Here is a 13,335-nt window from a genome sequence, read left to right as displayed (position 1 = left end):
TTGAGAGGTGACATAATAGAGACATATAAGATAATCAGAGCGTTAGATAGGGTGGATGGGGAGAGCCTTTTTCCAAGTATGGTGAGGGCGAGCACGAGCTTTAAATTGAGGGGTGATAGATATAGGACAGTTGTCAGATGTAGTTTTTTTATTCAGAGAGTAGTAAGGATATGGAATGCTTAAACAGCAACGGTAGTATATTCACCAACTTTAATTACATTTAATTTGTCATTGGTCAAGCATATGGACGAACATGAAATAGTGTTGGTTAGATGGGCTTCAGATTGGTATGACAGGTCGATGCAACATCGACGCCCGATGGGCTGTAATTTTCTATATGTAATGCGCTGTAATGCTCTATATGTGCTGTATGTTGTATGTAAGTAATTGCAGTCCCAAAACCCATCACTGAGGCACACCAATACTCACTGATTGCCAGCCAGAAAGTACTCATTTATCGTCAATTTTGCTTCCTGTTATTTAACCAATCCTCTATCCATACTTTTACCCGACCACTAGCATCATGCATCATTACCTTATGCATCAGCGTCTTGTTGGCACCTTGTCGAAGGCCTTTTGGAAATCTAGTTGTATCATACCCACTGAGTCCCCGTTGTCCACCATACGTGTGTTGTCTTCATAGAATACCAAATGATTTGTCAAGCATGACCTGCCCTTCATGAATCCATGCTGTGTCTGTTCAATCTCTATCGCAGTGACCTCTTATCCTTCGTTGATAATCGATTCAAGCACCTTCTCTTCGACAGAGATTAAGCTAACTGGTCTATAATTCCCCCTCTTGTCTACCTCACTTTTTAAAAGCAGTGGCGCCAGATTTTAAAGCAGTGGCGCCAGATTTACTGTCTTCCAATCTGCTCAAATTGCCCTAGAGACCAGCGAATTTGAAAATTTACCACCAGTGCACCTGTTTTTTCCCCCGCCGATTCTTTAGCACCCTGGAATGCCTTCCATTAGGGCCAGCAGACTGTCTATCCTGAGCTGCATTAGTTTGCCCAACGCTCGTTTTTCCATAATAAAGATTGTTTCCAAGTCCTCACCGACCTCTGTCTCTTTGTCAATTACTGGCATGTGTTAGTGACTTCCGCTGTGAAGAACGGTACAAAATACCTGTTCAATGACTCAGTCATTTCATCACTAACTAACTCATAACTAAATGCCTAAGGGCCAACATTCACCTTAACCACTCTTTTTATTTTTTTTGGTTGAAACTTCTGCTAAATATATTATATTCCGTACTAGTTGGTTTTTTAAAAATCTTGTTCTTTCTTATGATTATTTACATCACTTTTTGTGGCTTTCTTTTGACCTTGAAGGCTTTCAAAATCTTTCAGTTTCATGTTGATTTCGACCACTTTGTATGCCTTCTCCATGAATTTGATAGTCTCCCTTTTATCTTGAGCCACCCATGGCGGATTGCACCTTTTCTTACAGTCCTTCCTTTTCATTGGAATATAATTTCGCTGAGCGGTTTGAAAAATTGTATTTGAAAGTTCAGCTCATCAGCTGGTTCACCATAAGTTTTTTTTTGTTTTCAGTCTACTTTAGCTCGGCCCCCACTATTCTATTATAGAGCCCCTTGGACATGCACAGGAATCTGGCATTGGCTTTTAAATTCACCCTCTCTGTCTGCATTATAAATTCAACCACACTCTGATCACTCCTTCCGAGAGGATCCTTAATGATGAGGGAATTAATTATGCCTGTCTCACGACGGAGGACCAGATCGACGATAGCTTGCGAAATCGTCGCTTCTTTGGCATACTGTTCAGGTAAACCATCACGATTAAATCGAAGAAAGTCCTCCCCAACGCAATACTGACTGAACAAGTTCGATACATCTGAATGGAAGAGAAAGTGAGGACTGCAGATGCTGGAGATCAGAGTTGAAAATGTGTTGCTGGAAAAGCGCAGCAGGTCAGGCAGCATCCAAGGAACAGGAGAATCAACGTTTCGGGCCCGAATGTTGATTAAAATCCCCAAATAAAGTAGCTGGCCCATTTTGACCGACATTACTTCGTTCTTTGTTCATTGACCTCCCCAATGTAATCATTTATTTTGTGGTTTACAGACTACGCCTATTAGTGAAGTTTTCTTAGAATTTCTAATTTCCACCGAAATGAATTCAAACTCATTCTGCATCGAACCCATACCATCTCGCCTTGAAGTCTTCCTTGAATATCAGACTCTTATGTCTGTCCTTCAGAATAGCCTGAAAACCTTGGATAGTTAACTCCCAGTCATGACCATCCTGTAACTATGTCTCAGTAATGGCAACTAAAACAAATTCATTAGTGATGAGTTGTGCCATTAACTCTTCATCTTTGTTCCAATTGCTACGATCATTTGGTAAACTGTCTTCATAATAGCTTTCTTACCTCATGATTTCCAACATCTGTCATAATGTCTCCTGAATAATCCTTGCTTTGTGCATTTTTTTTTCCTGATCTGTTCACTTACGTCCTCCCTTCTCAGTATCCAAATGCCCAAATACACATTCAAGATGAAGCAACACTTTGCCTGCACTTCGCACAGCCCAGTATTGTGCATTCCCTGCTCGCTATGTGGTTTCCACTATCTTGGGAAATGGAGTTTGGACTGACTGGCTGCTTTGCAGAAAATCCAAGCTCCGTCTTCAAGAAAGACCCTGAACTATCACTTCCGGGCCCTATGAACAGAAAAGCCCGTTGCCTGGTCAACATCTTTGTCTCAGGCTTACTGCAGTGTTCCAGCGAAGCTCAGTACAAGCGTGAAGAACAACATCTTATTTTCCATTTGTGGATACTGCAACCTTCCGGACTCCATCAATTTCAATATTTTTAGGGCGTGAACTCCTTCATGTCATCGCCCCCGACCCCACACGCCACTCCTTGTTATCACATAGTCAGACATTACACCACTATGTATGTTTAGTCACTAACCGTCTCCAATAAAAACTACTCACACTCCAAGCCAGATGGTTATTCATTAGTCTGTCCAATTATTCTACTCTCTCTTTGAGGTCTATACACACCTACGGTTTACTGATTACCCCCACCCCACCACCCTGTCTTCTGCATAGAGGCCAAATTTTTCTCGGTGACAACATTTCTGACGAAGGGACACTGGACCCGAAATGCTAACTCTTCTTTCTCTGCTCAGTTGCGGCCAGACCTGCAAAGCTATTCCAGCACCTTCTGTTTTTGCCCTGTTTGGAATCTGATACTGTGAATGACCGAGGAAGAACGGTAGTGTGTGTGCCCCATTGTAAGCCTGAGATTGTCTATGCTCAGTGTTCCACTGCACCGAAGACAGTACGCTGTTGCAGTTGAAAACTTCTGTTGTGGATTGATTCCCGTACAATGTGTGCCATAGGCATCAACTACTTAGGGTAGTTAATATAGCAATCATGTGAATGGGATTTATACCACAGTTCTGTCTTCAATGCGATGAACAACAGAGAGAGAAAAAAATTCCTCATATCAAATCTGAACATACTGGAGTCTCCGCAGGAGGTGGAATTAAGTGACTGCATTTTGTTTTTGCAGATAGAGAACACTTGAACCCTTTCTCACTGTGACAATGTGCCATTGGGTATCAAAGATATAGGATTTGTAGGTGCAAAGCCTGAAACAGCATTTTCCACGTATAATACATGATTTGTCTCCCTCCAGTGTGATAGTGCAGTTGTGTCAGTAAATGGGATAACTGAGTGAATCACGTTAGGACAGTGGACAGTCCTTGTGTGGTAATATATAGTTACAGAAAGCAGGATGAGGGACTGAGGTTTTCTGGAGCCGTTTCACATCGCAACTGAGACGGTATTGGAGATTTTGACAGGCTAAAATGAGACAAATCCCCAGCTCGGGATGGAGTTGTGTCTCACGTTGCTTTGTGAGAAAAGAGAGAAAATTACACATGTTGTGACCAATGTTTTACATTGCTTTGTGGAAAACTGGGAGTAGTTCGAGGACCGCAGAACAACTAATATATTTCCAGTTTTCGATAAGGTTGGTAGAGATAATGCAGCGAATTACAGAGCCGTGAGTCGAGCATCACTCGTAGGGAAACTTGTGGAGAAACCTCTTAAGGAGAAAATTAACTTCAACTTTTCCAGACAAAGTTTGACCAGCGAGAGTCAGCATGGTTTTGTCAGAGGAGGTCATGCATGACAGATCAGATTAAATATATTTTAGGGAGTGATCAAAGATGGAAACGAGGTTGGTAAGTTGATTTTGTTTATGAGGATGTTTGAAAGACTTTGACAAGATCCCACACCGGAGACTGGTGACAGCGTTAAAATAAAAGGGATTTAGTGTCACGTGGTAAGTTCGATTCAAACTTATTTGGGTTTCTGGAGACAAAGTATGGTGCTGTTTCTGTGACGTGGAGCTGGTATTCAGTGGTCTACCACAAGGATCAATGTTTTGTCCCTTAATGTTGTGATTGCACATAAAGAATGTGGAAATAATGTCGGGGAGATAATAAGAAAATTTGAGGAGGGTATGAAGATTGGCAAAGTGGTTAACAGTGAGGAAGACCGTCTTAGGTTCCTGGTTTTTGGACGTGGATTTGTCAAATGGGCAGATATTGGGAGCTGAAAATAACAATAAAAACATCAAGCGATGCATTTTGTAAGTAACACGTCATGGGAGTACTCAAAGAAAGTGAGAGCAGTGGGACACCCAATGGAACAGAGTGACCTTGCATGTGGCTCCACAGAGTCGTGAAGGCAGCCGAATATAGTAAAGAAGACAAGCACGACATTATAAGTCACAACAAATACTATGACAGCAGGAAAATTGGTGTCACATGTCGAAAAGTTCGTGAAGAAAGCATTTGGCAAACTTGTCTTCATTAGTATGAACATCGATTATTGGAGTTCACATGTCATATTGTGGCAGTACAGAATATTAATGAGGCCACACTTAGAAGACTGCTGACAATTCCAATCACCTTCAACAGGAAAGGTGTTGTAAAACTTGAAAGTGTGCAGAGAATATGTACAAGGATGTTGCAGTGTCGATACAACTTGAGTTTTAAAGAGAGTGTTTGAGCAGGGGCTTTTCCCAGTAGTGTTCCAGGCTGGTGTGTAACCTTCTAGACGTTTATAAAATCATGATGAGGGGTGGATAGGTGACTGGCCCAGGTCTTCCTTTAACCCAGGATGGTGGAGTTCAAACCGAGAGGGCTCACGTTTAACGTGTTTCACACGCAAACACTAAACAAAGGACAAAGAGTGATAAAGCAATATTTGTATTTTCCAACAGGCTTCATTTCAGCTTAATCTTCGATTTAAAACAATGCGCATCTTCTTGGTGAAAGTAGTTTGGAAGTTAAACCGTGAATCGAACGTTAAAGGTATTAAAATTGTATGATGTCGTGATGAGGAACCTTATGCGTAAAGTATTGACCCATGAAGAATGAAGTACAGAATGAGATGTCTGTCAGTAACATTCAATAATGAACCTTTAATTTAAATGAGATGTTGCAAGACTCTGAAATGCAGAGGGGTCTCGCTGTCCTGCTTTATGAATCAAATTGACATGGTCTGCAAGGGTAGAAACTGATGAGCAACACAAAAAGCTTTTTTTCATTTGTTCAGCAATGGCTGGTTCAACATTTATTTCCCCATTCCTATCACCACTTGAGACAGTGAACGCCTGATCAAAAAACTGCACTTCATAATTTTTTTTGGAGAAACTACATGTAGCAGTTTTTAAACTGCTGCTTTCTCATTTCCTGCTCCCAATTTAATGTACAACTATTCAGAGAATGCAAAGTTTCTCCAGCAATTATTGCCTGTGTTTCAGATTTCCAGCATCCACAGTTTATTTTTATACAGTAATCTGGATGATCTGATTCATATGAGCAATAGAATGTTTAAAGCTGTCAATCAGGAGACAGAAGAATCAAACTGAGTGGCGGTAAGTTCATCATTAATTTTCCGAAGCAGATGAGCTGAGGTGGGATAGAGTCAAAAAGTGTGGTGCACGTCAAGCAGCATCCGGGGAGCAGGAAACTCGTTCTTTCACGTATCCACTATTCATCACGAATGCTCGAAACGTTGACTCCCCTGCTCCTCAGATGTTGAATGACAGGCTGTGCTTTCCCAGTGATACACTTATTGACTTTGGTCTCCAGCATCTTAAGATATCAATTTCTGCTGAGGTGCGGTACAGTCAGGTACTGTTCCTGAGATGTAATAAGCTGGTTGTAATGATAGAGTGGATATCTGGTTGGAAACTTATCTGGAGTTGGAAACTTATTATTCTCCCGCTCCCATTCTGCCAAATAGATGGAGCCTGTTATTACAGCCAGTCAATTTGACAATTGTGCATTTGGCAGGTCACGGAAACGTGATTTCCCATATATTGTCGAGACTCGAAAAGGATATGGATACGTTCGGTCTTGAGTCTTCTAGGTCCTGAATTTAAAAGTGGTTTTGCAAGTTTGCAGCTGTATAGTCAGTGTAGTGTATGTTTGACCTTTAGAATGTTAAAGAGTTTTTTTTGAGGGGTTTTAAAAATGAAGCCATCAACAGACGACTGAGATTCATTTTTCTTTGATGATGTAGATCTGAACGAAAAAAAAACGTGAATTGTTGGAGAAACCCATCTGGCCTGGTAACATCTGTCGAGAGAAACCGAGTTAAAGTTTCAGATCGACAGAACACGTCAGTTATACACTTCCTTACTGTAATGCTCGGAAAATAATCAGTCTTATCTGTCGACTCAGGATATTTATCAAAAAAACTCAATGGCTGACAGATGTCACCTTTAAAAATATTAAAGGACTTTATTGGCTGTAATGCTGCCTCCGTTGCTCTCAGCTGGTAAAAGGCTGAGCTTAAATGATTGCCTTTTCTCGTTTCCTTCCTGTCAGTTTGCAGCAATGTCTAATGGAGAATTGTTTCTTTCAGTATCTAACTCAGCACGTGTCTCCATTTGTCTCTCTTTGTCTCTGTGTATCCACCTCACCCTCTTTCTTTTTCACATTCTCCAACACTCGTTCTGTCCATACAGCTTATTACCTACTTATGCTCGATAAAAAGTCTGACATTTCGATACAGTTTGAGTGTGCAGCTGATGAGAAGATTTTTGCTCATTGACTGGAGTGTGTAGATCTGTCCTCACATTCTCTGGTTAATGTGTCTGTCAATTCGATCTCAGGTCAGGCGACTTTTCTTCCTCAATCATTTGTGACTGTTTCGAATTCAAAGTAGAATTCTGAATCCACCATAAAAAAAACGCAAGTATACTACAACTAAAGAATCACAACGATGTATATACTGTTGGTTTAAATGAAGATCGTTGACATCAGAGAATGAGAGTGATCAGCTGGTGGTGTCTCAGTCATTACCAGAAAGTTCTCTGGCAAATCCGCAACAACTCCTGTGTAATCTCGTTATTCCTACCAAACTGGGAATGAAGGACGGGGAAAAAGAGGAAAAAAAGCTTGTTGAATAACGGAAAGAAACCACAGACTTAATTGATTGTTCGGAAATAAAAAAATCAATCACTGTTGAAACTTAACCTGGATCTCCAAATGCCCAAGTCGACGCTGACTTGGTTGACACGGCGTTTGTAAAGAGTTGAAACACCAAGCTCAAAGACGTATGCAACAAGCAGGCACCGCTAGGAATTGAACCCAGGATCGCCTGTTTACTAGACAGGCACTTTAACCAACTAAGCCACGGCGCCACACGTCTGGTCCATTCGCACACCCATACGTGAAGTTGGTTAACCACTTCTTCACAGGACTTGGAAATGTGTTTTCGGAATAATGTTGTTCACAGAGAATTGCAATCAGTCCTCGAATTTAAAAATTCAGACAGTTTACATTTGAACATTCTACACTGAAAAGGCATAGAAAACGATAATCTCCCCTTGCGTTAATTTCAAACTGATACCTTCACCTGTTTAAACTGACAGGAGAAAGAGGATGTGTTCATCCTCTCCGTGCCCATGAACCACGTTAACACACACAGAGGAGACCTCAACAAGAGGAACAAGGTCATTGTGGAGATTTGACGAGGTGTAATGTGTTATTAATTGTAAACATTGGGCAGTAAAAGTTGACCGATTGGCACTGATATTGAGTCTTGCACCACCAGTTCCACTCTCACTTCCTGCCTCATGCCTCCCAGACATCTTTGCCAATCACTTGATTTCACTGTCCTGCTCCACTTCTCAACTTATTTGATAACTAAGCCCATCTGTCTGTATCATGGCAATGTTTGATCGCAGAAGTGTAGACGTAGGTTTTAAACTGTATCTGACCAGTTATTATGCATTTACCTCTGCGGTTCTTTAGACACCGTGGATTTTGAATTTTCTAAATATGCAACCCCATGTGAAAATGGCTGGACATTTGGTAAATTCTGTGTTAAACGACTTATCGTCCTGGATATGTTTCTGAGGGACTATTGGGCAGTGGTTCAATGAATATCAGACATCATACTGAGAATGGACTTTCTATTTGGCTTGTGCATCTGTAGGAGGATCTTTCAGTGTGTAACTTTCTCCGTGCTGGTCTTGGAAAGTTTGATGGGGACTGTCCAGTGCAGTCTTGTAGCATCGGTGAAGAGAAAGCAGAATTAAGGTTCTGGAGGAGGGTCAGTGGACTCAAAATATTAACTCTAAGTTTTGCCCACACATCCTGCCAGATATGCTAAAGTTTTCCAGCAATCTCTACTTTTGTTTCGGAGTTCCTGCATCTGCAGTTCTTTCCCTTTTTTTTATCAATATTTAAATTTACTTCCAGTTCGAAATAGTAGAGGAGGCAAGATATTATATCTAATTCCTTGATGTCTCTAACATGGGGGCAACATGAAGGTTTTGTTTCCTTCCCTTTAAAGGAATACAGTGAGAGCTCCCCTCTGTATGCCCTGTGCTATACCTGTACTGGGAATGTGTGCTGGAGACAGTTTATGGTGTGATATAATGAGTATCTAACTTCATGTTGGACATGACCTGGGAAGTTGAAAGGGGTATTGCAGAGGGAGCTTTATGCTGTGTCTGAACACATGGAATACATGTTCTGGGGTGTTTGATAGTCTCAATAATACGGAAAATTATTTTATCTTTAGTTTTGGATTCGATTCCCTAAAGAATGAAAACAGTGCTTTCGGCCCAACAAGTCCGCACCGACCCTCTGAAGAGCAACTCAACCAGACCCATTTCCCTCTGACTAATGCACCTAACACTGTGGGAAATTTAGCATGACCAATTCACCTGATCTGTACACCTTTGGATGATGGGAGCACCCAGTGGAAACGCGCACAGATTCGGGGAGAATGTGCAAAATCCACACCGACAGTCGGCCGAAGCAGGAATCGAACCCGAGTCCCTGATGCGGTGAGGCAATAGCGCTCCCCACCTGAGCCACAGAAAAAGTAATTTGCAAAAGAAATGGAGTCACTCTAGATATAATCGTGTGCTATCCCTGACCTGTCAGTGCTTGATAGACAAAAGTGTAGTTTAAATTTCAATTTGTGTCTTACCCTTTCGCTACCTGTCTGGAGACTGTTTCATATCGGCAATGCAAAGTGAGATTTATTCCATATTCAACCCATGGTATAACTGCCGTTCAGTGTTTGGTGAGTACATTGCAATAGCGAGTTTTAATCTGTCTGATGTTGGAATTAACATGGACTGGGAATCCATGATGTAGGACAGTTTTGATAGTGCTTTAATTAGTATCTTATCCCGTGGTGCACCTGTCCTGGTAGTATTTGATGCAGACAGTGTCTGTCTGAAATACTCAGCAACTAACCCCATGCGGAATGTGGCCTGGAAAATCAAAATTACTGGTGTAGTGACATCTTCCCTCTCTATCTAACCCCATGCTGTCCCTGTCCTTCTCTGTTTGATGGGAACAGTGCGGAGAATTATGTAATTCATATCTAACCCCATGCTCAATTTGATCTGGAAATTTTGGACATGGATCACAGAAAATTATAGCACAGAAGAAGCCCTTCGGCCTACGATGTTGTCCCGAGGAATATTGCGAATCATAAATAAAATAATCTACCTAACGCACCCCTCAATTCACTGCTGTCCATGTACATGTCCAGTAGTCCGTTAAATATCCCTAATGACTATGCTTCCACTACGACCGCTGGCAATGCATTCCATGCATTCAGAACCCACTGTAAAATAAACCTACCTGTGATGTCTCCTCTATACATTCCCCCTAATATTCTTCATCACTCTAATACACTGAACTTCAGTAGCAGCAATGTTCACTGTCTACAAGGCGCTCTACAGAAGTTTTTTTTCAAGTCTCCTTCCCTGGTACCTTGTAAAATCATGGCAATCTAGAAGGACCAGGGAAGCAGATGCATGGGAATACCAGTATTTGCACGTTCTTTTGCAGACCATTCATCGTCGTTATTTGGAAATATGTCTCCGTTTGTTCGGTATCATTGTTTCAAGATCCTCTCGTTGTAAAAGGTCCTATAGAAAATGAAAAACAACACTTCATGAAGACAACTCGCCAACACGTTCACAATGGAAACGCCGAAATGGGCAAGGAATACTTGTCCATTTGGCGATTCCGAAACGACATGAATGAATTAAGTTTAAAAATATATTCAAACATGACCACTGCTGGATGCTGAGTTTGGTTTTTTTGAGTGTAGTCTGGTGACGTTCAGGTAAGACTGTATTTGTGATGCTCAGCTGGAGGGATATTACATTTGAAACTATTTATCCATCTTTCAGAAGCATGGCCTCATAATATTATCTCCGTGGACACTGATATTCACGTGCCTCACGATTCACTTTCGAGATAGACGCAATAAAAATGCTTTAGTATCTAGACTGTCCAGCATTTAGACACTGTTACTTCATTGTCATGAAAAGGAATGCATATTAATATTAGCATGCAATACGAAGAGAATTAATTGCCCATTTTTAGTGCCAGTGCACTTAATAATTTGATCTTGGTTGCTTTATCAGGAACATTGTTTCAAATAATTATCTTGTGATTTGTGCACTGTATTCATCATATTCCAGTGATGAAATTGAACAAAATTAATGGGTGGATTTTCCTATTTGAGCAATAAAATAGTGGCTATTATCAAATGATTTATGACGTCCAGGAATGGAACTTTGTTTCTAATAGTCAGAGCAATGGTGAGACTATTTCCAATGAAGTTTCTGTCTCGAGACACACACAAGGAGGATGGGCTGGGATTATAGAACATAGAACATTACAGCGCAGTACCGGCCCTTCCGCCCTCGATGTTCCACCGACCTGTCATACCAATCTGAATCCCATCTAACCTACACTATTTCATGTTCGGCCATCTGCTTGTTCATTGACGACTAAAACGCACTTCAAGTTATCAAATCTCCTACCGCTGCAGGCGAAGTTTGTCATCAAAGTAGATTCCCTTTACTCTTGGCAATGACCTTATGGAGCAGACCAACACTGAAAATGTTTCATGTGGGATTAATTGTTCGACGCCAAGTGCTGTCGGAGTCAATCACCTTTGTAAAGCCTTCATTCAGGAATGATTTCAAGCTGTAGAATTTCAAAACCTGCATTACACACCAGAAGTCATCATCAGAGACAATCTTGCGCGGCTTTTTTGTCGGCAGGTCATTTGTATGAATTTTAAATTGTGTTTGGACTCGCACTGCGCCCTCTGCTGATCCATTGACCAGTCTACATATACATTGCATTGTTCCTCAGGGACATTTCGAACTGGTATTGTTGCAAACAATTGGGTGAATAATTGTCCAGGTTAGGCTTAGAAGCTCCCTGGACAGATTATAGACGTGGTCAGTATTTTGGAGGTAGTGGAGAAACTCAAAGGCATTGTGTTTATATTTAAGATTTTCTGAAGCCATTTTGTCAGGTTTGATGACTGCAAGATGTTGCGTTCACTGATCTGAATATAAAATCAGATGTTTACGACAGTCACTAAATTGTGCAAAAAGTAGATGGTACTCTGGTAATTTAAATATTGTTCATTTCAATTATCCTCGAACGACAACAATGACGATGGTTTATTTTTACGCGCCGAAGAAGAACAGTGATGTTGACTCTTCATTGTAGAACATATAAAATTGGGCTGAAATAGATTTCTCACAGAGTAGTCAAGCAAAAGTTGGACATTTACTGTAACGTAGTATTCTGTCAGCATGATTGTGTCCCAACAGCATCATTATCATCACAGAGTGTTACAGGTCTACAGCATGGAAATAAACCCAACAGATAACATGTCCATTTATCACAATTAAACTAGATCTCCATGCTTGCGTTTATTTTCCATACTATTCCTTAAGTGGTCGACTCACGGACGTGACTGAATGATTTATAAATGACAACATTGTCCACGTTTCCACCAGTCCCTCTGGCAACCTCTTACATAATCTCCACACTGTCTGTGAGAAAAATAATGCCGCTTTGAACTCGTTTGTCTACTTCCCTGTCACTTGAAACGTACGCTGTCTAGGTTATGATTCCCCTACCACAGAGAAAAACCATTTTCCATCTAAATTATATTTGCTTGTCATGATTTTATAGATATCTAAAACGTCGCCACTTAGTCTTATGTGCTCCAGGGGAAAAAAATCCAGCCTATGCAAACTCTTCTGAAAACAGAAAACTTTCAATCCAGGTGGAAGCTTCTTGCACATTTAATGAATTAGTTCCAGTGTAATCATATCATTTCTATACTGGATTGCACACAGAATTCGAAATTTGTAGTCCTTTATATCTGCCAAAAACAACTCTTAAACTCAATGCTATGCCCCATGAAATATAGCATACCGGAAGACTTTTCACGAGTCTGTCTACATGTGGTTCCACTTTCAAAGAAATATGTCGCTGCAACCCGAGGTCCTTTTCTTCCGTAACACTGCCCAATGCCTTACCATTTACAGTATTCATACCACTCTGATTTAACCTTCCAGACTGCAGCACCTTGCATATACCTAAACTAATCTTCATCTGCAATTCTTCAACACGCGAGTCAAGGTGAGCAAGATTTCCCTGCAATCCCATATAAACTTTTTTTTACTGTTCGTTATGACACCTCTCTTGGTATTATACGCAAACTAACTAATTATAGCTCCTGAAATCTCATTCAAATCATTTATATAAATGACGAACAGCATTGGACGCAGCAATAATCCCATGGCACGCCACTTGTCATGGGTCTCCTGTCTGAAAAACACCCCTCGACGAACAAGCTCTGTCTTCTCACGTCAAGCCAATTTTGAATTCACTGGGCGATTTGTCCCTGGATCCAACGAGATGTAATCTACGCAGCAATCCACCAATTTGTACCATGTCAAAATCCTTGCTAGAGTCCGCATACAC

The 13,335-nt window shown here is 41.0% G+C and overlaps 1 non-coding gene across 1 annotated transcript; it reads right to left on the bottom strand.

Annotated features, from left to right (window-relative positions):
- Positions 1-7,626: 7,626 nt before the first annotated feature.
- trnat-agu (transfer RNA threonine (anticodon AGU)) lies at positions 7,627-7,700 on the bottom strand. Its single transcript has one exon. It is a non-coding gene; the product is annotated as a tRNA-Thr (tRNA).
- Positions 7,701-13,335: the final 5,635 nt, after the last annotated feature.

This window comes from Chiloscyllium punctatum, chromosome 35 (genome assembly GCF_047496795.1).
Source record: "Chiloscyllium punctatum isolate Juve2018m chromosome 35, sChiPun1.3, whole genome shotgun sequence".
Taxonomy (NCBI): Eukaryota; Metazoa; Chordata; class Chondrichthyes; order Orectolobiformes; family Hemiscylliidae; genus Chiloscyllium; species Chiloscyllium punctatum.
Note: the sequence above shows the minus strand (reverse complement) of the source record. Positions and strands in the feature narration are given on the sequence as shown.